At 37.1% G+C, this 25,464-nt stretch overlaps 1 non-coding gene across 1 annotated transcript; it reads left to right on the top strand.

The window, feature by feature from the left end:
* Positions 1 to 20,720: 20,720 nt before the first annotated feature.
* On the top strand, positions 20,721 to 20,827 carry LOC131645389 (small nucleolar RNA R71). Its single transcript, XR_009297014.1, has one exon. It is a non-coding gene; the product is annotated as a small nucleolar RNA R71 (small nucleolar RNA).
* The last annotated feature ends 4,637 nt before the right edge of the window (positions 20,828 to 25,464 follow it).

Genomic DNA, 25,464 nt, shown 5'->3' with positions numbered 1-25,464 from the left:
AAATAAATACGTATTTTTAAGGATTTTTAATAATTAAATCAAATTAAATAACTATATTAAATATTATGTAAAATAAACAAATAATAAGTATAAATACACTTATATAAAAATTTTATATAATTTATACATATAAAACAATTTTTATTTGAAGAAAACCATATATATAAATATTAAAGATAAGACAAAAGGGCTATGTAATTAAAAATAAAAAAAAATCTGAAAATCTTAACTTTTGATTCAGTGTGGCGCGTGCTGAGGTAGCATGGTGCACCCGCAAGTCTGGCTGCGTTGGATTGATCTGGTGACTGAATAGACGGCAGAGATAACGAGAGACCATGATAGTGCGTGTGTCTTAAAGCACTGGATCGCCCTGGATTTAAAACTGAAGCGCGCGCAGCCCCAGCCAATGAGGACACGCCACGCAATCATCCCTGTCCTTGGTTCCGTCGTCTAAAGTCTGCAAAATACCTTTAGCGACGGTTTGGAAACGTCACTACAAACTTCTTCTTACGAATACAGTCAAACGGCCATGGAAATTCTTCGCGATATGATGGACGAGATCGTCTCATCCTCACGATTACACTGATACCTGCAATTGCCTATAACTTTCCCTAGAACGAAAAGCCCTAATTTCATCTAACAAACCCTAACAATGGTGATAGGTCGTGAATGCACACAGAATCAAAATTAAACATCCAGAATCATTCTACATACCATAATCAATAATAATATGCGTCCAAATTATATTTATATGCTATGAATCATGGAATACGAATCAGAAAAAGTTTGCGACAAACCTGGCCTTGTGGAGGTGATTCTGGAGTTTCTGATTGCTTGTGATGGTTCTAATAGTTTCAGGGAGACTTGGAGCAAATGAGAGGATCGATAGAACAGCACCAATCGGCCTCTAACTCAGAATTCAAGTTTTTATTTTTGTTGAACTTTTGTGCTCGGATTTAGGGTTCTTTGGCTCAGAATTTCGTACCCTTGTACCTTGGACTTGTTATGTATATATATGTGAATGTTTTAGGTCAACAAAATTGTAGAAAATCTCATTGAATCTTGATTTGCCATGTTTGGAAAATTTGATTGAAAATTATGTTATGAAACCTCATAAAATTGACCAATATTGCCTCAATCTTTTTTTAATTCTTTATGCACGAAATTTTATTGAATTTGGAGAATATTTGCTGATCAAAATAGGTCCAAACCATATCTTTGATAGAATATTTGATTTTTTAGTAATTTACTTGTTTTTAATCATTTTTAAATGATTTAAAAAAAATCAAAATAAATCACATAAATCAAATAAATTCGTGGGAAATAGTTTATGGGCTCCTAATGCCATGAGGAACAAGCTTGGATCTTAACAACATAGGCCCATTAGCCAAAAATTCAAAATTCCTTCATATTTTCCCCTCAAAAATAGTCCAACTTTGACAAGATGTATCTCCCTCAATTTTTGAGGTATGAAGGTGTTCTAGGACTTTTTAGAAACCTTGAAGAGTCCTCTAACCAATGTCTTTGGTCTCATATCAAAATCTTTTTCCATTCTCATTTTATGTCCTTTTGAAAAAGGTGTCTTTTTGTTGACTTTTGAAAAGGATCTATAATGTATAAAGCCATATCTCTTAGATTATTGACCTATGAGCTTTGATTCTTGGACCATTGGATAGAGGAATGAATTCCCTTCAAAATGAGCTTTGGTGGGAATTTTTCTGATGAAGTATGAATATTTGGTGAATTTTCAAAGTTTGGTTGACTTTTCAGTTCATGCCCAAAATAGTAACCTTTAACTTTTGATCTTTTCTTGTATCATCATGATCAACCCTTGATCCAATGATGATTTTAGGGTTATGAGGATGTTGTTGACCTTATGGAACCACCTTGAGCCATTGATTCAATGGTTTTCCTCTGAATTATTCAAACCCTAGTTTAGGACTTCTGTGTGGGAGACTGTGTTTTGGAGCTTTGTCTTTTGATTTGGTTTTATGTATGAAAAATAGCATGGGCAAATTTTGGGGTATGACAGCTGCCCCTGTTCAATTATCTTAAACCTGAAGATGTAGAGTGGTCTGCGCGCCAGTCGGTATCTGAAGGTGGAAGATGATTGAACATAAGAATACCAAGAAATTTGCCCTATTTGAAGTAGGGACTTTTGTCGGAGATGGGCTTGTGGATGCCATCTGGTATTTGAAGTTTGAGAAATGTCGTTTGCGCGTTGATCGTGTCATTACCGTTCGTAGTAAATGAATTAGATCTTTTGGAGAGATAATCGTGTCTACATCGTTCGTGATGATAGAATTAGACTCTCTTGTCGTGTCAGCACCGTTCGTAGTAACTGAATTAGACCGTGGACGTCAGTGATCGTGTCTACACCGTTCGTGATGATAGAATTAGACCTCTGAAATTTGATCGTGTCAGTACCGTTCGTAGTATCTGAATTAGATCTTCTGTCGTGTCAGTACCGTTCGTAGTAGCTGAATTAGACTGAGAAGGTCAATGATCGTGTCTACACCGTTCGTGATGATAGAATTAGATCTCTGAGAGTTGACCGTGTCAGTACCGTTCGTAGTAACCGAATTAGATCTTTTGTCGTGTCAGTACTGTTCGTAGTAGCTGAATTAGACTTTTGAAAGTGATCGTGTCATTACCGTTCGTGGTAAATGAATTAGATCTTCGAGCGTTGATCGTGTCAGTACCATTCGTAGTAGCTGAATTAGATCTTGGAAATTTGGAGATTTCGTTCATTTGTCGGTACCTGTATTCTGAAAAAGGTAAGGTTAATCTTTATGCAATGTCATGATGCATGGGTTATGTAATGAATCCATCAAAATAAACGAGAGCTTTTGCATGTTATGTATGAGTTCATTATGAGGTAATGTATGTAATGTATGAATATGTTTATGACATATGATATGTGAATATGATTTATGTTGTCTTTGATTAAGAAAGTAGATCTTTATGTCCTTGTAATTGTACTGTCTGATCTTGTCTTGAAGATGCTCAGCTGGGAATTCATGATTTCTGCTTGGAGATGATCAGTGACTTGATGTTCCCTGATTGGTGATAAAGATATTGATAAATCATGTTGGAGGAGAGCGACAGTGTTGAAGATGTAACCTCTGTTGGGCAGCCATGTCTTTATCGAGAGCGTTGAAGATATCTTCTTAATGATTACTCTGTGGGGATATGATCTTGTGAACCCGGCTTTGCGGGGAGACATGGGTGAAAGTTGCCCCCAGTATTATAGTAACTACTACTCGATTTAGGACACGTCACTTAAAATGTCAAACTGGACTTGTATAGATTTGCCCCAGTTAGCAGGAACTTTGAAGAGATTCACTTCACGAGGACTTTATGAAGTGTATATTGTATGTGACATGCCCCTAGTAATCGTAAACTTAGGATGATGCCCCTGACTGTTTGGATTTTGAGAGATTCTTGGAATCTTGACTTGATTGCCCCAGATGGATTGGGAAAGACGTGTCATGCCCCTTGTATACGTAGGAGACATTGCTTCTTGGAGTAATATTGTCTGTCGGGATAACTTTCAGTCATTAGTTGTACCCTGTGCAAGTTCTTTCTGATGCTAACATTTGAAATTATGTAGCAGAATATGTTTAATAATGAATTCATGAGATGCAATGCATACGTCTGTCTTGAGTTTTTTTGAAAAAGCCTGAAAACAAAATATGTAAAAGCGTGATATTTGTAAAAACATGCTGTTTGTAACAATGTGATGTTTGAAAAAATGGAACATCAACTCAGCATTTTTGGTAAACCTTAAGGAGTCAGGATACCTTTGTTGTGACAGTATGCTTTCGAACTAACCATGCTTCAGTTAGGACTTTCAAGGGTTGTAACGTGGCTTGGCTCACGGTTTAAGAAACAAAGGATAAAGGCTCAAAGTTTATTTATACCCATCCCGATCTTCATGATGTTCTTCAGTCCTAAGCTCAGTTAATTCGAGTTATGCATTCAGGTTCCCAGAGACTTTTGGATTTGCACCTTTGATAATGATGATGGTTCATAAGCAAAGAGAACTTTTGAGATGGCAGTCTCTTCTTCCTTTTGGTATTCACAACGTTGTGTTGTTCAGGAATTTATTGACTTCTCTTTTTTCATCTTTTTGATATCCCTAACTTTTGCCTGAACTGTCTATTTTGAGCTTACAGTCAGCGGGATGCCTTGATTTTTGTCTAAGTCACCTTTTTGATTTTTGACTTAGCAGGCTTTTCTTTGTATATATGTTTTTTCATTTTTTTTCCTTTTGAAAGATATTGACTGCGTTGCTTAATGATTGATGAATCATCATTGTCTTTTGATTGACATCTCCAACACTTCTTTGATGTGTATGGTTGAACGTTTATGATTGAAACCTTTGTTGAAAGGCGTACTGAATGATTCTCTTAAAATAGAATGCACAACCAAATTAACTGAGAACTACCCTGCCCCAGGTTATGATCAAGGGTTTTAATTATTACAAGAAAGAAAACTTCTACTTCTTAGGCTCAAAGGGGTTAACGAGGGATTAACATCCTTATATCTCCACTGTTTTAGGAATTGAAACAATGCCTGTACATCGTCAGCATAGTCTGTTCGAAAGCATACTGTATGAGGTTGCGGTATTGTTTTCGTCATCCTCCCTCAAAAGGCTTACAACTTAGCAGGAGTTGAATAAACACAAAACATATGCAAAGTAAATACACGATTTAAAATGAGTGATAACGAAATAATGTATTCAAGACAAATATATGCAATGCACTGATGATAATTATTAAAACAGATAATGTCTATCATGATTTGAATGTTTAAACAAACAGAATAAAGTTTGCGCATGAAAGTAAATCTAATGTTTAAAAGTTCATCCACTTCAGACATTAGTCAGTCTTGTCGTGATTATGCATAGGAGCGGTGATCACCACAGGAGTTCTCGGATGGTTGAATTCAATTTCTTCAACATCGATCATGTCCTGAATCTTGTTTTTCCATGACCAGCAGCTATTTGTATCATGACCAGGACTATCAGAGTGATATGCACACCTTACATTAGGATTATAGCTACGAGCAGAAGTACTAGGATTCTTAGGGGGATCCTTTAAAGTGATCAACTCCGACTTTAGTAGGTGTTGTAATGCTTGAGCCAATTACCTATTGATCTTTGTGAATTGACACTTAGTTACATCTGACTTGTGTCTTTATTGTGGAACTGGTGTAGAGATCAGAATTGTCCCCACAGTTTGGCTGTGTCCATTGCGACCTTTCGGATTGTGCACAACATCGTTTGTGATGAGAGGAACGGATCATACATTTGGACCCTATCTGAGGAGGAATATCAGAACGAGCCATACATTAGACCATATCTGAAGAGGAATAGCAGAACGAGTCGTACATTAGACCATATCTGTTGAGGAATAGCAGAACGAGTCGTACATTAGACCATATCTGTTGAGGAATAGCAGAACGAGTCGTACATTAGACCATATCTGTTGAGGAGTAGCAGAACGAGTCGTACATTAGACCATGTCTGTTGAGGAGTAGCAGAACGAGTCGTACATTAGACCATATCTGTTGAGGAGTAGCAAAACGAGTCGTACATTAGACCATATATGTTGGAATGTCAGAACGAGTCATATGTTGGACCATAGCTGAGGAAGGATATCAGAACAAGTTATTCATTAAACCACATCTGAAGGAGAATACCAGGACGGGTCATTCATTAGACCATATCTGATTGAGAATACCGGAACGGGTCATACATTAGACCATATCTGATAGAGAATGCTTGTTTGTTAGAGTCGATGAGTTATTTGACGAAGTTTTGGAATGTAAAAGGGCTTGTCAGAATGAATCTCCAGCTAGATTATATCTGAGAGGAATGATTGTCGAGGCGGAACCTGAAAACAAAGTTAGAAATATGCAATGTCATGAATGCAAATGAAATGTTTTCAAGGATCTTTAAGGAATTTAGTTAGCAACATTGGAAAGTGATTTGGTCGCATATTTGTTTGAAGAATTCTGACTCTTGTCTTTGAACATCTTTCTTTGAGAATTAAGCTCACCATATAGAGTGGGTCATCGCCTCTGACTCGAGATACTTCAGAATTTGAAAGTATATGGCTAGAGGAAAATAAATCCTCTTGCCCCTTGATAGGTACTGAGTCTCTGAATTGGAAGGTATGTGACCAGAAGAAAATAAATCCTCTTGCCCCTAGATAGGAATTCAGTCCTTGATAAGAGCACCTGAAATTGTACGCCCTAAATTCCTAAGATCCTTGAAAGGGTTAGTTAATCATGTTATGCTTATGATGTCATGATGTCATGATGTTATGCGAATGAAGTTCATTTGGCATAGTGTGATATAATAAGGACAAACAAGTCCCTTTAACAAAACCTGCAAGGAAATGAAGGTTAGTAGCAAACACAAACAAGTAACACAAGTCACACAATTTTTGGCTTAAGGCTTGCATGGAGTCTGAACAGGTGTCCTTCCCAAGGGAATTTCTATGGATAAGGAGATTTCAGCAACGGGTTCTACAAGTTATCCAGAATTGTCAGCCCTTCTAAAGCACCCTCGGACATGATGCATTCGCACCATGCAATGATACTTTGAGAAAGAACCTATCTGAATTGTAGCATCGGGTAGCGACTAGTTCTTAACATTTGTCAAGAGTAGTCCCCCCACTACGTTCCTAAAGGCCAGGTTGGGTTAAGGGTAACTAAAGGTCCTTGAGCTCCGGCGCACCCACAAACACATACATAGACCCCCCTCATTTGAGAAAGGTGTGCATATGCTATGGAGTCCTAACTCAAGTGTGAACTTCATATTGACTCATCTCCCACATATGTGAAAGAGGTCGCCATGACTATGCCACTCCTAATCTTAAGTGTTCTTAAATCCGGGAATAGGATTCGTCCATCAGTTAATTCCCAAAACGCCCCTGAAAAATAAAACAAACAAGCAAACAATAGAAAACATTTAAGTGATTCCTAAACTTTTAAGGTAACCCCTCTTTTATAAGAAAATTCTCCCCAGCAGAGTCGCCAGTTCTGTTATACGGTGAACTGACTTTTTAATAATTGGAATGTCGCGGTTAAGCATGAGTCGCCACCGACTTTTATTTTATCCAAACTATATTCGGAAAGGCAAAAAGAAACAGAAAAAAAACCTTTTAAGAAATCTGAGTTCGGGGGGTAATTTATGCAAAGGGAAGGTGTAAGGCACCCTTTGCATCCATGGTTTTCCATGGGCTCTTAATTGCTTTGCTTGCTCGTTTGTTTAGAAAAAGTAGATGAAAGGGATAGGGACTTTAGCTCGTAAATGAGCGTTGCCCTTTTGAAAAATTATGAGAAAGAATAAAAAGGTTTGAGCATTGCAAGGCAATTAGGGGCAATTACCTTAAACTCAGATGATAGGTCTCTTTTTGCCTTTCAGAATGAAAGGGTCTATCCTTGCCATAAGAGGGCAGGAAGCCTTTCGTTTGGAGGTTGAAGGGTCGTCGAAGCATCCTTTGCCATAAGACTGTCCCATGCCATAGAAGGGCAGGTAGTCTAAGGCAAGGATCGGAATAAGCCATTTTTCCGTTAGGCAACCAGAAGATACCTCAGCCATTTTCCGTAGGCAACATCCGAGGGTCGAGGTCATAATTGTGTATCGAAGGCAGCATCATTTAGGGTCGTGACCTTTTTTATCGAGGCAACATGGCTGAGGTATCCTCGTATTCGAGGGACTTGGCTTATTCTGCAAAAAACACAAGGCAACAGGCAACAAGGCAACAGGCAACAAGGCAACAGAGAGGTTACCCAAAAGCGTGCGTGTGTGCACCAATCACGTGATTATATTCAATTATATTATCTTGTAAATTAGTTATTCTAAATTCAATTCATGGTTGCCACTCCCTATTTTACTAACCACGCAGATAACATAAGGCAAGAAACAGTAACAGTAATATGGGGGAGGGAAATTGTAACCAGCGGATCCCTTAATAGGGTTTGACACAAGTAATAATTAAACAGAAAAATATCAGGGTTAGGGTTTAGGGTTACCAAACTCGTGGCTTTGGCAATTTGACAAACCCTGGAAAAGGCAAACAAAATAGGGTGAGTGCATTGTCAGGTTCGAAGGCAAACTTCATTAACCACAAAGAAAATAGAATAATAAATTAAAAGTAGAATAGAGAGAAGGTACTTAGCTTGGCATTTGCCTGACAGAGTTGAGGGAAAGGTTTGCCTGAAGCATTGACTCTGACCATTGAGAAATGAAAGAAGGAACAACGAGGCGTGAGTGTATAGGCAGTTCATTGATATTTAAATTTAACCCTAATTTGATGAGAAAACAAAATGAAATAAAATGATTATTTAAAATAAATACGAAATAGTACTTAGCTTTCGAATTTGATCTGATATGGTCGACATTCGGAGGAAACCTCGGAGGTAAAATCCTGTTGCTAACCCTGAAAAAAGTTTGCCAAATGCAAAGGAAAGAAAGTGAGTGTAGGAAGAGTCCATTGGCTTTTGAGGGTGAAACCCTAATAATATTTTATAAGGCAAACACATATTTAAATAAAATAATAGGGTCGGGACTTAGCTTCGTAATAGGCGAGGCGTACAGTCGGAAGGTATTTGAAAAGTCAACCCTGAAAAAGGCACAGAAAAATAACATTTTTAGTGTAGGGTTAATTCTCGTAAACCCTGATCAGGTTTCGAATTGAAAGTGAATTTAATTAATTATTGGTCTCGCGACCTAATCAATTAAATCAGGAAAAAAAAAATAAGATCGGGTGTAAAAATAATTTTTATGAAATTTTTTGGAATTTAAATAAAATAAATACGTATTTTTAAGGATTTTTAATAATTAAATCAAATTAAATAACTATATTAAATATTATGTAAAATAAACAAATAATAAGTATAAATACACTTATATAAAAATTTTATATAATTTATACATATAAAACAATTTTTATTTGAAGAAAACCATATATATAAATATTAAAGATAAAACAAAAGGGCTATGTAATTAAAAATAAAAAAAAATCTGAAAATCTTAACTTTTGATTCAGTGTGGCGCGTGCTGAGGTAGCATGGTGCACCCGCAAGTCTGGCTGCGTTGGATTGATCTGGTGACTGAATAGACGGCAGAGATAACGAGAGACCATGATAGTGCGTGTGTCTTAAAGCACTGGATCGCCCTGGATTTAAAACTGAAGCGCGCGCAGCCCCAGCCAATGAGGACACGCCACGCAATCATCCCTGTCCTTGGTTCCGTCGTCTAAAGTCTGCAAAAGACCTTTAGCGACGGTTTGGAAACGTCACTACAAACTTCTTCTTACGAATACAGTCAAACGGCCATGGAAATTCTTCGCGATATGATGGACGAGATCGTCTCATCCTCACGATTACACTGATACCTGCAATTACCTATAACTTTCCCTAGAACGAAAAGCCCTAATTTCATCTAACAAACCCTAACAATGGTGATAGGTCGTGAATGCACACAGAATCAAAATTAAACATCCAGAATCATTCTACATACCATAATCAATAATAATATGCGTCCAAATTATATTTATATGCTATGAATCATGGAATAAGAATCAGAAAAAGTTTGCGACAAACCTGGCCTTGTGGAGGTGATTCTGGAGTTTCTGATTGCTTGTGATGGTTCTAATAGTTTCAGGGAGACTTGGAGCAAATGAGAGGATCGATAGAACAGCACCAATCGGCCTCTAACTCAGAATTCAAGTTTTTATTTTTGTTGAACTTTTGTGCTCGGATTTAGGGTTCTTTGGCTCAGAATTTCGTACCCTTGTACCTTGGACTTGTTATGTATATATATGTGAATGTTTTAGGTCAACAAAATTGTAGAAAATCTCATTGAATCTTGATTTGCCATGTTTGGAAAATTTGATTGAAAATTATGTTATGAAACCTCCTAAAATTGACCAATATTGCCTCAATCTTTTTTTAATTCTTTATGCACGAAATTTTATTGAATTTGGAGAATATTTGCTGATCAAAATAGGTCCAAACCATATCTTTGATAGAATATTTGATTTTTTAGTAATTTACTTGTTTTTAATCATTTTTAAATGATTTAAAAAAAATCAAAATAAATCACATAAATCAAATAAATTCGTGGGAAATAGTTTATGGGCTCCTAATGCCATGAGGAACAAGCTTGGATCTTAACAACATAGGCCCATTAGCCAAAAATTCAAAATTCCTTCATATTTTCCCCTCAAAAATAGTCCAACTTTGACAAGATGTATCTCCCTCAATTTTTGAGGTATGAAGGTGTTCTAGGACTTTTTAGAAACCTTGAAGAGTCCTCTAACCAATGTCTTTGGTCTCATATCAAAATCTTTTTCCATTCTCATTTTATGTCCTTTTGAAAAAGGTGTCTTTTTGTTGACTTTTGAAAAGGATCTATAATGTATAAAGCCATATCTCTTAGATTATTGACCTATGAGCTTTGATTCTTGGACCATTGGATAGAGGAATGAATTCCCTTCAAAATGAGCTTTGGTGGGAATTTTTCTGATGAAGTATGAATATTTGGTGAATTTTCAAAGTTTGGTTGACTTTTCAGTTCATGCCCAAAATAGTAACCTTTAACTTTTGATCTTTTCTTGTATCATCATGATCAACCCTTGATCCAATGATGATTTTAGGGTTATGAGGATGTTGTTGACCTTATGGAACCACCTTGAGCCATTGATTCAATGGTTTTCCTCTGAATTATTCAAACCCTAGTTTAGGACTTCTGTGTGGGAGACTGTGTTTTGGAGCTTTGTCTTTTGATTTGGTTTTATGTATGAAAAATAGCATGGGCAAATTTTGGGGTATGACAGATGGCATCTTTAAAGCCCAGCTCCCATGGAATTTCTTCCCAACAAAGACAAATTTCAGGGCATTTCAGTGTTCAATCATATTCTACCTTTAGATTACAATAGGCAGACGTGCCTATCCGACTCTTCAGGTTTAAGAAGATTGAACAGGGGTAGCTGTCATACCCCAAAATTTGCCCGATCAAATCTGTATCTTTTAATTCATCAAGGGTCAAAATTAAGAGCCATGGGGTTTGAAATTCCTATTGTCAAACCCGCCCTCTTATAAAATATCCTGAGAAATAAATGGGGTGCGATTAACAGGTGTTTCAAGGGTTTCATCAATTGTTAATATTATTTTCCTTTTACTAACATTTGCGTTTTATTCCTGGATTATTATTAATAATTTTTATTACTTCTAACTATTAGTATTTAATATTATTAATTTTATTATTAATATTAATATTAGGTAATATTATTATTAATATTATCTAGGGTTATTATTATTAATTAGTATTAATTATTATTAGGATTAGTATTAATGTAAATATTATTATTATTAAGAATATTTAAGTTCTCGGGCCAAAATTAACTAATTAGGTAATGGGTTCATTAGGTGTGGGAAACCCTAATATTATAAATAGGTACTAATTTTATGAATGGAGGGAGGCTGCCTCCAAAAGAAACCGTAAAAAAAAGAGAGAGAAGCTGAAGCAAAGAGCAAAAATTGCTTGAACCCGATTCCATGCTTACATGCCTTCTGCATATGAATTAATTATATATTTGTGTTTGTATTGATGGTGTGATTCGATCTGGATAATTTAATTGTGTTTTAGATGCAGGTTTCAAGAATCACCATTACTAGAGTTCTAAGTTTTCAAATTGGGGCTGCATAATTAGAGACTGAATTAGCTCAAATCAAGGGCTCTACCACGTTTAGAAATTGATTTATGATTTAAAAGTGATTTTGTTTGCGATTTATTTAATGTGTATTGTGAGTTTGGCAATTGCAGGGCTATGGCTATGCTTCAAAACTCTAGGTACAAGTCTGTGTTTTTTTTCTAAAAAACTCACGAAGAAGAAGAATAGCGACAAGGCGCTGTTTGTTTTGTTTAAATTCTGTTACATGATTTTGAAGTGTTATGTAGCGTATGATTCAATTCAATATCAACAAGTGAAGCTTGGCGCGTTGGCAAAGGCAAGTGGCTGGTGACCAAAGACACGCTGGTTCGAATCCCAGCTCCAGCGTTTAATTTTATGAATTAACAAGCTTCTTGATTCCATGCGCGCGCCTCCAGGAGATACACCATACACCTTCAATACTCGACCCTTGGATGATCACTAAGCCAGATCTGTCGCACACAAGGCTGAGGCTCCACCATGAACTCTCCAAGAGCAGCAGCACAGGATTGGTGCCAGGTTCCTATACACTACTTATTTATTTATTTTGATATTTATATTAAATATTAAATAATAGTGTTTAATTGAATTAATTTATTTTAATTAAGAATAAAATATAATTTATCAATTAGGATTAGGCTTTAGGATTATACTATTTTCCCGATTATTTTCGATTACTCGATTATTTGATGTAATTAATTTAATCAATATTAATTGGTAAATCACAAAGAATCTATAAAAATACCAATACGTTAGGGTTTGCCCAATCCCATTGCCCATTTGGCGAAGCATTAACCTTCAATTAATTCTCTCCTCGACCCGACTAAAGCTATTGGTCGCATTAGACGAGAGATAAAAATAACAAAACATTAACATGAATTCTCTCCTCGACCCGACTAAAGCTATTGGTCGCATTAGACGAGAGATAAAAATACAAATCTAAAACACGTCTAATTTGCTGTCCGCGACGATCAAGCTATCGATCTGAGTAACCTGCAATGCCCCATAATCCGTTAGCTATACTGACCAAATCTATTGGTCATCGCATCTAACGGTGTCATATCAAATCAAGGTTGTACGCCCAAAACCTCTAAAAAACACTAAACCACGATACTACGGATTTTCATCCCTTCAATTGCGATTTTCAAATCACAACTTCTAAAACTACGACAGGCCATTCAAAAAGCCTTCAAACACTTTCATAATCAATTCTAAGGCGTACAACCCTGTGCCGAACTACGTTGACTCTGATTCTCCCTAAGGAGATACGTAGGCACTTGGATAACCAAGGCGAGTCCCCACCCTAAAATCTCAATTTTTCCCCTATTCACTTCCTTAGCTATAAAACCTAAATATTTTAGCCATTAAACTGTTACCTTAGATTCAAAGCCATAGGAAAGGGTTGAGGGTGCCTAACACCTTCCCTCGACCTGATTATAATAACTTACCCCGATCTCTAAACTGCGTAGGGTTTCCTATTCGCCCTTCAGAATAGGTGGCGACTCTAAAACCTTTAATTTTTAGAGCGGGTTGCTACAGAGTGATGTTATGCTGAGTGGCAAAAGAAATTAACAAGCGAATAGATTCTAACCTGGCCACTGGTGCAAAGGTTTCTGTATAGTCAATCCCTTCTTGCTGACTATAGCCCTGAGCCACCAGTCTGGCTTTGTTTCTTACCACTTCTCCCTTCTCACTAAGCTTGTTTCTGAACACCTACTTAGTACCAATGATGTTGAATCCTTTTGGTCTAGGAACCGAATCCCATACATCATTCCTTGTAAACTGATTTAGTTCTTCTTGCATGGCAATTATCCAGTCTGGATCTTCTAGAGCTTGATCAACAGAAGTTGGCTCGATCAAAGAAACAAGACCTAATTGACATTCTGCATTGTTCTTAAGGAATGCTCTTGTTCTGATAGGATCATCTTTCTTTCTAAGGATCACATCTTCTGAGTGAGCTGAGGTGAGTCTAGAAGATCTTCTGACTGTTGGCTCTTCAGAAATTCTGAGATTCTCTAAAGATGCAGCAACTTGATCTTCTGATTCTTTGCTTCTGAGACTTTCAGCTTCTGGAGCTTTGTTTCTTGGTTCTACAGCTTCTAATATGTCAATATCTATATCTGGAAAATTCTCAAGCAGCTTTGGCTTTTAAAGACCAAGCTTATCATCAAATCTGATATTGATTGATTCTTCTACAACCAATGTTTTAGTATTGTATACTCTGTAGCCTTTAGAATGTTCAGAATATCCAAGAAGGAAACATTTTTGTGCCTTAGAATCAAACTTACCAAGATGATCTTTAGTATTCAGAATAAAACACACACATCCAAAAGGATGAAAATATGAAATGTTGGGCTTTCTGTTATTCCAGAATTTATAAGGAGTCTTATCTAGAATAGGTCTTATAGAGATTCTATTCTGAATATAACATGCAGTGTTTATTGCTTCTGCCCAGAAGTGCTTAGCCATATTTGTCTCATTGATCATGGTTCTGGCCATTTCTTGCAGAGTCCTATTCTTTCGCTCTACAACTCCATTTTGTTGTGGAGTTCTAGGGCAAGAGAAATCATGGGCAATACCATTTTCTTTGAAGAACTCCTCAAAGAATCTGTTCTCAAATTCGCCACCATGATCACTTCTGACCTTTATGATTTTGCACTCCTTCTCAGATTGGATCTGAGTGCAGAATTCAAAAAATACTGAATGAGACTCATCCTTGTGTTTTCAGAACTTTACCCATGTCCAGCGGCTATAATCATCTACGATGACTAATCCATATTTCTTCCCTCTCACAGATGCTGTTTTGACTGGTCCAAACAGATCAATGTGCAGAAGTTCTAACGGCCTTGAGGAAGAGACAACATTCTTAGATTTGAATGCAGGTCTGGAGAACTTGCCCTTCTGACATGCTTCACAAAGAGCATCTGATTTGTATTTCAGATTTGGGAGACCTCTGACCAGATTTAGTTTGTTAATCTGAGAAATCTTTCTCAAACTAGCATGTCCTAATTTTCTGTGCCAGACCCATTGCTCTTCAGAAACAGACATAAGACAAGTCACCTTCTGCTTCTCAAGATCAGAAAGATCAATCTTATAAATGTTGTTCTTTCTCTTGCCTGTAAATAGGATTGAGCCATCCTTCTGACTTACAGCCTTGCAAGACTTTTGATTGAAGATTATATCATAACCATTGTCACTTAATTGACTTATGGACAATAAGTTATGCGCTAATCCTTCTACAAGAAGTACATTAGTTATGGAAGGAGAGTTACCAATACTTATGCTTCCAGAGCCAATAATCTTGCCCTTCTGATCTCCTCCAAACTTGACTTCTCCACCAGACTTAAGCACCAGGTCTTGGAACATAGACCTTCTTCCCGTCATATGTCGCGAGCACCCAGAGTCCAGGTACCATGACATTTTGTGCTTTGCCTTCTTTGCTGCTGAGGATATCTGCAACAGAAATTATCTTCTCCTTAGGTACCCACAATTTCTTGGGTCCTTTCTTGTTAGTTTTCCTCAAGTTCTGATTGAACTTGGGTTTAGCATGATAAGTAACAGGAGGAACAGCAGGATATTCTTTGGGTTTGTGAGCATGATATCTTTTAGGTTGTGTCACATGCTTCTTTGTGTGTGTTGTGTTAAAACTCTGTGCATGTGATGTGAGCTTGATATCATGTGAGTGGCCATATTTGAACTGATCATACAATGGCTTGTATGTGATTTTCAAATTATCAACAGGTTCAAATTTATGTGAGGTATCACCCTCATAGCCAAAGCCAAACCTTTTGTTTCCAGAAACACCATATATCATAGAAGCAAGATGACTTCTGCCAATACTTCTAGATAGGAACTTTCTGAAGCTCGAGTCATATTCTTTCAGAATATGATTGAGACTAGGAATGGATTTTTCTGATTCGGAAGGAGATCCACTGTCTTTGGATAATTTTAAAACTTTTTCCTTCAGTTCAAATTTTCCACTTCCAGCTTCTTAGTTTCAAATTCAAATTGCTTTTTCAGCTTTTTGTATTTGATACTAAGATGAGCCTTGAGTTCCAGAAGTTCAGTTAAACTAGAAACTAACTCTTCTCTAGATAGTTCAGAAAATACCTCTTCAGAATCTGATTCTGATGTAGATTCTGATCCATCATCCACTATAGCCATTAGTGCAAAGTTGGCTTGCTCTCCTTCAGAGTCTGATTCTGATTCTGATTCAGAATCATCCCATGTTGCCATAAGACCTTTCTTCTTATGAAACTTCTTCTTGGGATTCTCCTTCTGAAGTTTTGGACATTCATTCTTGAAGTGTCCAGGCTCATTGCACTCATAGCAGATGACCTTCTTCTTGTCAGATCTTCTGCCACCAGAAGATTCTCCTCGTTCAAACTTCTTTGAACTTCTGAAGCTTTTGAACTTCCTTTGTTTGCTCTTCTAGAGATGGTTTACCCTTTTGGAGATCATGGACTGTTCATCTTCTTCTTCTGATTCTGATTCTTCAGAATCTACTTCTTCAGCCTGAAAAGCGTTAGTGCATTTTTTAATATTAGATTTTAATGCAATAGACTTACCTTTCTTCTGAGGCTCATTTGCATCCAGCTCTATCTCATGGATTCTCAAGGCACTGATTAGCTCTTCCAAAGAAACCTCATTCAGATTCTTTGCAATCTTGAATGCAGTCACCAATGGACCCCATCTTCTGGGTAGGCTTCTGATGATCTTCTTTACATGATCAGCCTTGGTGTAGCCTTTGTCCAGAACTCTTAATCCAGTAGTTAGCGTTTGAAATCTTGAGAACATCTTCTCAATATCTTCATCGTCCTCCATCTTGAAGGCTTCATATTTCTGGATTAGAGCAAGAGCTTTGGTCTCCTTGACTTGAGCATTTCCTTCATGGGTCATTTTTAATGACTCATATATATCATAGGCAGTTTCCCTGTTAGATATCTTCTCATACTCAGCATGAGAGATAGCATTCAGCAAAACAGTCCTACATTTATGATGATTTTTGAAAAGCTTCTTTTGATCATCATTCATTTCTTGTCTTGTAAGCCTTACGCCAGTAGCGTTCACTGGATGTTTGTAACCATCCACCAGAAGATCCCATAAGTCACAATCTAGACCAAGGAAGTAACTTTCAAGTTTATCTTTCCAGTATTCAAAGTTTTCACCATCAAATACTGGCGGTCTAGTGTAACCATTGTTACCATTTCCATTGTATTGCTCGGCTGAGCCAGATGTAGATGTAGATGTAGGTGTTGGAGTCTCAACCATCTTGACTTAGTGTTTTTCTCTTCCTGAATCTTTTCTAAACACGGTTAAGTGCTTGCACCTTAGAACCGGCGCTCTGATGCCAATTGAAGGATAGAAAAACACTTAGAAAGGGCGGGTTTGAATAAGTGTAGCTTTAAAACTTGTAAGATAAAAACAATTTGCACAAAGATTTTTATCCTGCTTCGTTGTTAACTAAACTACTCCAGTCCACCCCCTTGGAGTGATTTACCTCACCTGAGGATTTAATCCACTAATCACACAAGATTACAATGGTTTTCCACTTAGCCAACTGCTAAGTCTTCTAGAGTATACTGATCACAACCTGATCACTCTAGGAACAATCTCCTTATATACCTTCTAAGACTTTCTAGAGTATACTGATCAACAACCTGATCACTCTAGTTCTTACAACTTAATGTAAACAAATTCTTTTAAGAGTTACAATGCTTCTTATAAAGCTATTATCACAACTGTGATTTTCTCTTAAGTTTAAGCTTAAATCTCACTAATATATTACAACAGCAATGTAGTGAGTTTGATGATGAAGTTTGAGAGCTTTTGAATTTGACAGTATTTCTGCAAGTTGGTTCAGAGTTTGTAATTCGTAAGTTGTAACCTTGCTTCTCATCAGAACTTCATATTTATAGGCATTTGAGAAGATGACCGTTGGGAGCATTTAATGCTTTGCGTATTCCGTACAGCATTGCATTTAATGTTTCACTCTTTTGTCAACTACCTCGAGCCTTGTTTTCGCTGTGTCTACTGACGTTGCCTTTAATAGCTTCTAACGTTCCTTTTGTCAGTCAGAGTAGCCTGCCAGTCTAGTACTTTCTTCTGATCTGATGTTTGTGTAACAACGTTTTAATGTCATCAGAGTCAAACAGCTTGGTGCAGAGCATCTTCTTGTCTTCTGACCTTGAAGTGCTTCTTAGCGTGATACCATGAGAACTTCAGTGCTTATGCTTCTGATCTCAAGTTCTTCTGATGCTTTCATAGACCCATGTTCTGATTCTGCTTGACCATCTTCTGATGTCTTGCCAGACCATGTTCTGATGTTGCATGCTGAACCTTCTGAGTCAGTGCTTCTTGCGCTGATTTTGTGCATACTCTTTATATAATTCCTGAAATGGAAATTGCATAGTATTAGAGTACCACATTATCTCATACAAAATTCATATGCTTGTTATCATCAAAACTAAGAATATTGATCAGAACAAATCTTATTCTAACACAAAGGACATTCGCCTATAGGCAAATGTTCCATACAGACAGGTAAATGTTGTCTTTTCTTGGTCCTCTAGGTGAATAGGGATTTGGAAAAATCCCGAATATCCATCTAGATAACAGAAATATGAATGCCTAGCTAGACGTTCGAGCATCTGATCTATGAATGAAAGAGGGAAATGATCTTTCCTAGTGGCCTTATCAAACTTTCTATAGTCGATGCACATACGCCACCCTCCTTCCGTTTGTTTTGCTAATTGCTCACCCTTCTCATTTTCTACAACAGTGATGCCTCCTTTCTTAGGCACCACATGTACAGGACTTACCCATTCACTATCCGAGATCTGATATATTATACCAGCTTCAAGTAACTTAAGAACTTCCTTTTTAACCACATCACTCATTATAGGGTTTATTCTTCTCTGATGTTCTCTTGAGGGTTTCAAATTTTCTTCTAGCATAATCTGATTCATGCATACGGATTGGCTTATTCCTTTTAAGTCGGAGATTTTATAGCCCAATGCTGAGGGATACTTTCGCAAGATATCCAAGAGCTGGTTTGTTTCTTTTTGGTTCAGAGTGGCATTAATTATAACAGGGCGATTCATCTCTTCATCCAAAAACTCATATCGTAGATTCTTTGGTAGTTCTTTAAGTTTTAAAGATGGCTTTTTAGGACATGGTATAGGGTCTGGTGTAAGAGCTAAACATTCAAAGAGGTTGTCATCAATGTAGGGTTCCATACCTTTGAATCCATCATCCTCTAAAATGGGGGTTGAAGGTAGTTTAATCAAGGATTCATCTCGCTCAAGTTCATTTATGCATTCATCAATGATGTCGATTGCATAGCATGCATCTCCTATCACTGGTGCCATGAGAAACGTTGAGAGCATGAATTCTATCTTATCATATCCCACTTTGAAGGTTAGTTTTCCTTTCATAATGTCTATTATGTCTCCGACTGTTGACAAGAACGGTCTTCCTAAGAGAATTGGGATTTCTTCATCTTCCTTAATATCCATTACTACGAAATCGGTCAGAATATATAACTGACATATTTTAACTGGTATATCTTCTAATATACCTTTAGGGTATTTGACAGATCTATCACCTAAGTGTAAGGACATTTTAGTCAGTTGAAGTTCTCCCAAGTTTAACCTCTTACAAACTGCCAAAGGCATTAAACTTATGCTTGCTCCTAGGTCTAAGAAAGCTTTATCGATCATATGATTTCCTAGGATGCAAGGAATGGAAAAACTTCTAGGGTCTTTATCTTTTTTGACAAGTTTATTCTCGGAGATGGAATGGCATTCTAAGGGTTTAGGATCGTTGAGTCTGCGCTTGTTAGACAAGATGTCTTTTAAGAATTTAGCATATGATGGTATTTGGGTGATTGCTTCTTTAAAATGGATTTCTACGTGAATTTTTGCTATCACCTTGATAAATTTTTGGTATTTACTTTCCATCTTGGTTTTCTTAAGTCTCTGCGGATATGGGATTGGTGGCTTATATGATGGCGGTTGTGTGTAATTTTCGTCTTTTGTTTCTACCCCTTGGTTCGGTTGTTTTATAGATTCCTCTAGTTTCTCCACTTGGTCCGTGGGCACGACGTTTTCCTTAGGTTTTTCGGGTTCGTTCAATGTTTGGTTTCTAGGTCCTTCATAAGCGGTTCCGATTCTTAAGGTAATGGAGTTTACATGCCCTTTAGGATTGGGTTGAGTTTTTCCAGGGAATTGTCCTCTAGGTGTAGTTTGTGCGGCTGGTGTCTGGGCTATTTGCGAGATCTGAGTCTCGAGCATCTTATTATGGGTTATGATCTGGTCAAACTTGGTTCCTAGTTTTGCTATTAGGTCATTCGTATGAATGTTTTGGTTGTAGAACTCTTTATTTTGCTGAGTTTGGGCTAGAATGAATTTTTCTACCGTCTCCCTAAGATTGGGTTTCGGTGGTACAACCTGCATAGGTTGGTTTTGTTTTTGAGTTTGGAACCCTTGCGGTCTAGAGGGTCCAGGATGTTGGATTCGGTTGTTATTTTTATAGGGAAAATTTGGGTGGTTCCTCCATCTAGGATTTTAAGTGTTGGAAAAAGGGTTTTCTTGGGTGTAATTAACTTGGTCTGAGCTAGACTCATTCAATAGGTTACAATAAGAGGTTTGATGTCCTTCAATTCCACTGAGTTCGCATTTCGAATGGACTGCAGCCACCGTGGCAGGGTTCTGAGACATATTTTCTACTCTCAGGATCAGGGCATCCATTTTCGCATTCATCATGTCCAAGCAACTTATCTCATGTACTCCTCCTTGGGCCTCCTTTTTCTCCACCGTTGCTCGTTCTGCTCCCCATTGATAATGGTTTTAGGCCATGTCTTCTATTAAGGCGCAGGCTTCAGGATAAGGTTTGTTTATCAACGCACCACCAGCGGCAGCATCGATTGACATTTTGGTGTTATAATGGAGTCCATTGTAGAAGGTATGTATGATTAACCATTGCTCTAGGCCATAATGCGGACAAGCTCTTAAAAGGTCTTTATATCTCTCCCAGGCTTCAAAAAGTGATTCATCATGGTTTTGAGTGAACCTAGTGATCAGGTTTCTAAGGACACCGGACTTGCTTGGGAGAAAATACCTAGCAAGGAATACTCTCCTAAGGTCTTCCCAAGTTGTTATTGAGTTGGCAGGAAGGGAATCTAACTAGTCGTGTGCCTTACCTCTAAGGGAAAAAGGGAATAGTCTCAACTGAGTTGCTTCGGGTGAAGCACCATTTGCCTTCAAGGTGTCGGCTAACTGAATAAAGACTTTTAGGTGTTGATTCGGGTTCTCGGTAGCAAGACCAGCGAATTGGTTTTGTTATACTAATTGTAATAGTGAGGGCTTTACTTCGAAATTGTTAGTTGTTATAGTTGGGTTTACTATACTAGAACTAGGCTCCTCGTTAGATGGTTGGGCAAATTCCTTAAGTGGTCTTTGGTTACGGTCCTCGGCCATAGCTTTCTTTAACTTGCGTATAAAAAGTCGTGCTCGAGCGTAACATTTAGGTTCTACTAAAGGATCTATTAGGTTACCGGTGCTACGATTTCTACGCATTTACCGGCTAAATATAGCCTTATTCTAAACGGGATAACAATAGGGTACGAAATTTGGCGAAGTTTGGACCCCGGCAACGGTGCCAAAAACTTGATGGGTCTGTTTATAGAGTCTAAAATTAAACTGCGAGTGCACAGCCTGTCGAAGTAATATATAAGATTATCGAACCACAGAGACCAAGTCATCAATCTATCAACTCTATTTTTAAGGTGCTTATCTAAGGCAGATGAGAATATGTGATATGAGTGCAATGCAAAAAAATAAATAGATATTAAAAGTGCAGATAAAAACAACAGGGTTGAATGTAATTCACGTATATCAGACAACGTTCCAGTTACATATGGATAGAATTACTTATGGGGCAATATTTCTACTTATAGAAAGGAATAATTTAACGGGAACTTGTTACTTTCGCGTACTAAGAACCGAGTTTAATCTTTAAGTCTACCCATTCATTTGTCACATATGAACAGTGTGCATTGCGTTAAAGTAATAAACCTATTTTCAAGAAATTAATTACTTGTCTTAGTAGAAAAGTGATTTTAACTTGGAAAATTTAACTTCAAAAGATTCTTGGCTTTTGGCCAAGAATCAGATTTCAAGCCCATAAACGCGTCCGAAAATAGTTTCAAAATTGTTTTCTAAAAATATGTCAAAGATTCCTAATTAACCAAACAAACGCTTTCGCCCTTTTTGTTTGGTTAAGAACTAATCAAGTTTAATCTTAATTATGGACGGCTTTCGATCTTACCCAATAACATTTAAACACAGCAAACTTGCATTAAAGGTTAAAACATCCCCACTAGTAATTCTATTAATATAACATTTGGAACATGATCGTGACAACGATCCTTACATTCTAACCTTTATAAACTTAGCCAGACATGGAAATAAATGCGAGCCTATAAAACTTGTAGGATATGGTAAGAGCGAGAAAGTAAATAAAGTAAAGCAGTTGTGCGAGCCTATAAAACTTATAGGCTATGATAAGAGCGAGAAGTAAATTAAATAAATGCGATTAAATAAGAAAACTGCTCCAACGGGAGTCTTTGGTTCTGGTACAAGGAAAGTAAATGCGGAAATGAAAATGCGGTATGATGAACTTCAACCAAAGTGCTCCAAACCCTGATTATAAACTTAATCCACACCGCAACAGCTCTTCGATGCGAAGGGACTGTCACTTTACAAATACTGATGGTATATGGCTTAAGTAGTAACTAAGATTGGATGGTTTGAAGAAATTAAAAACCAAATTATTTATAGAAGTTCCTGAAGTTGCGTGAAGACGAGCATGCCCCTCAACACCTTTTGAGCGGGATTTATTTTGCAAAGACCGCGCGCGCGGAGGGGGGTCTGCAGCCACGGAGCAGGCCGACGTGGAGATCATGGGAGTGTGGCAGTTAACCCTCTGGTGGAAACTGGTCATGTCATCGCGCTCCCTTCAGCGGATGCTGAGCTGGACGCCATGTGTACAAAATGACTGAAAATCTATGTTTCTCTGGCTTTTCTCCCGTTTCTTCAAGCAGAGCTCCAAATGGACACAAAACCTAAAAACAAAGCAAACACAAGCATAATACAAGAAAACGACAATAAAAACTACTGAAAACATGTGATATTCGAGTCAAAAACATAATGTGATTCTGTGTTATCACGAAGAAACATGGAAGATTTGTTGTATCCCGGATGTAAAAGTTTTACAAGATTGCCAACTGTGTTAAGACTATTTAATCTTAAGGCAAGAGGTGGGTGGAAGGATAAAAGTTTCACTGAATTTATTGAGCTGGTTAAAAAAATGCTTCCCGAAGGTAACACATTAGTGAACCGTACTTATGAGGCTAAAAAGATATTGTGCCCAATGGGTTTGGACAATGTCAAAATACATGCATGTTGCAATGATTGTATCTTATACAGGAAAGAGTTTTAAAACCAGAAGGAGTGCCCGAGGTGTGAGGAGTCACGCTACAAGTAGAAGGACAATGGTGTTGATGACGATGATGGTGTAACTAGAAAGAGTGTTCTTGACAAGGTGATGCGGTACCTACAGATAATTCCAAGGTTCAAGATATTGTTTGCTAATGTTAGTGACATAAAGAATACAATATGCCATGCATGCAAATTTAAGAGTGTGTGATGGAAATATTTGCCATGTAGCTGATTTTGTGCAATGGAAGAAAATTGATTCCTTGTTTCCATATTTTGCCCTTGAAACGAGGAACCTTAGGCTTGGACTTGTCACCGAAGGAATGAAACCTTTTGGTAATTTGAGTACTAACTGTATGTCATGGTCTGTAATTCTCAGAATTTACAACCTATATTCATGGTTGTGCGTGAAGAACAAGTATATCATGCTATCGATGATGATTTCAGGTCCACACACAACCAGGGAATGACATAGATGTTTATTTAATGCCATTGATTGAAGATTTAAGAATTTTATGGGAGGAAGGTATCGGTGTTGCTGATGCGTATACATGTGATAACTTTAAGTTGTGTGCCATGTTGTTTTGCACAATCAATGACTTTCCTGCATATAGTAATTTTTCTGGGTACAGCGTCAAGGGACATAAAGTGTGTCCTATATGTGTAGTTTGTACATGTCACCACCAATTACAAAAAGGAAAAAGACAGTTTATCTTGGGCATAAAAAATTTCTAAGACCTAATCATCCATATCGTATATTGTGGAAAGCTTTTAATCACTACAATGAATAACACTTTTTATGATGAAGCATTAATCTCGAACATGCTAAAAACCGAAAGTAAATGTCATGAGAGCACCTCGTTTGATTTTTTTAATAAAGTAAACAAAATTTTACCTGGGTGTTATAAAAAAACTGAAGTAACAGTTTTTTATACATAAAAAATAATAATAAACTTATTCTCTCGGTTTTTTTGGAGAACCAAGGTAATATAGCTATAAAGTATCTCGCCTCGAATCCATGTTTCAACGATTTATCACTTGGCGTCTTTTCCAAATTTCATGTCTTTCTTTGTTAATTAATAAATCACAAAAAATTTGTTAGCAATAAACAAGAATAGGCATAATAGAAAAAGAAAATGTTTCATTGATAATAAAAAACACAAGACAATTGAGAAAGCTATTCCACATATTCAAATTTCCAGTCCACTCAACTTTAACATTATTCCTAACTATCCCTAACTTAGAGAAAAGTTCAGAAATAACTCTTCCATATGGTATGAAGAAAGTTATTTCCTCCCAAGAAATGCTTATCATTTTCTTCAAGAAGTTGAAAATGGTAAGAGGACGATTAACTCTGACGTTTTAGGTGAGGAAGTACAAGAGATGCTTGTCATACCAAGTAAGCGTTTCCAGTTGTTTCTCTCTTCGGCGGAGACATGCCACTAGAAGTTGAAACCAAAATTTTGCAATGGTCGTAGAGAAGCATGAATTCAGTGAAGGTGGGTTGAGTAGACATTGTTGAATTAATAATGTTCAACACAACTACCTGTCTCTTCACAGTTGATTGTCATAGCAATCAGTGATAGAGTAATGAAGAAATGAGAGCCATTGACATTGGTACAACGGAGGCATTCATCCAGAACTCTTTAACGAGATTAGTGTATATGGGGCCATGTAGAATATGAAAGTAACCATTCAACCTTTGTTTGTTAATAGCTTTCCTAAGTTCAAAAGGATCGAAATCATTGAAATCAAGAAATGTTTTACTAACAACGAACAAAAGATTGAAATCAATTTTTGAATAAAAAAAGACTTTGAAACAAGGAAACAGGACACAGAGAGTTTAAATGAGACGTTGAAAATATGAAAAAAGACTTTGAAACAAGGTTTGAGGACAAAAGACAAAAGATACTAAGAAATTCCGCGAAAATATGGTTGTGATGGGTATACGGCAAGAGTTAGCACCAAAAGAAGTAGGAAATAGAACCTATTTTCCCCAGCATGGCGCACTCGATCTAAAAAAGAAAAAAATTGCGACTGGTTACAGGGTATCAAAGTTCCCCAATGGTACACATCAAATGTGAAGAAACTTGTGTTAGAGAACGATCACAAATTAGTTGGCTTGAAATCTCATGATTATCATGTCTTGATACAATAACTTCTACCAGTGGCTGTCTATGACATTTTACCAAGAAATATAAGAGTAACTATAACCAGATTGTGCTTATTCTTCA

Source organism: Vicia villosa, linkage group LG1, assembly GCF_029867415.1.
Source record: "Vicia villosa cultivar HV-30 ecotype Madison, WI linkage group LG1, Vvil1.0, whole genome shotgun sequence".
NCBI lineage: Eukaryota > Viridiplantae > Streptophyta > Magnoliopsida > Fabales > Fabaceae > Vicia > Vicia villosa.
Note: the sequence above shows the minus strand (reverse complement) of the source record. Positions and strands in the feature narration are given on the sequence as shown.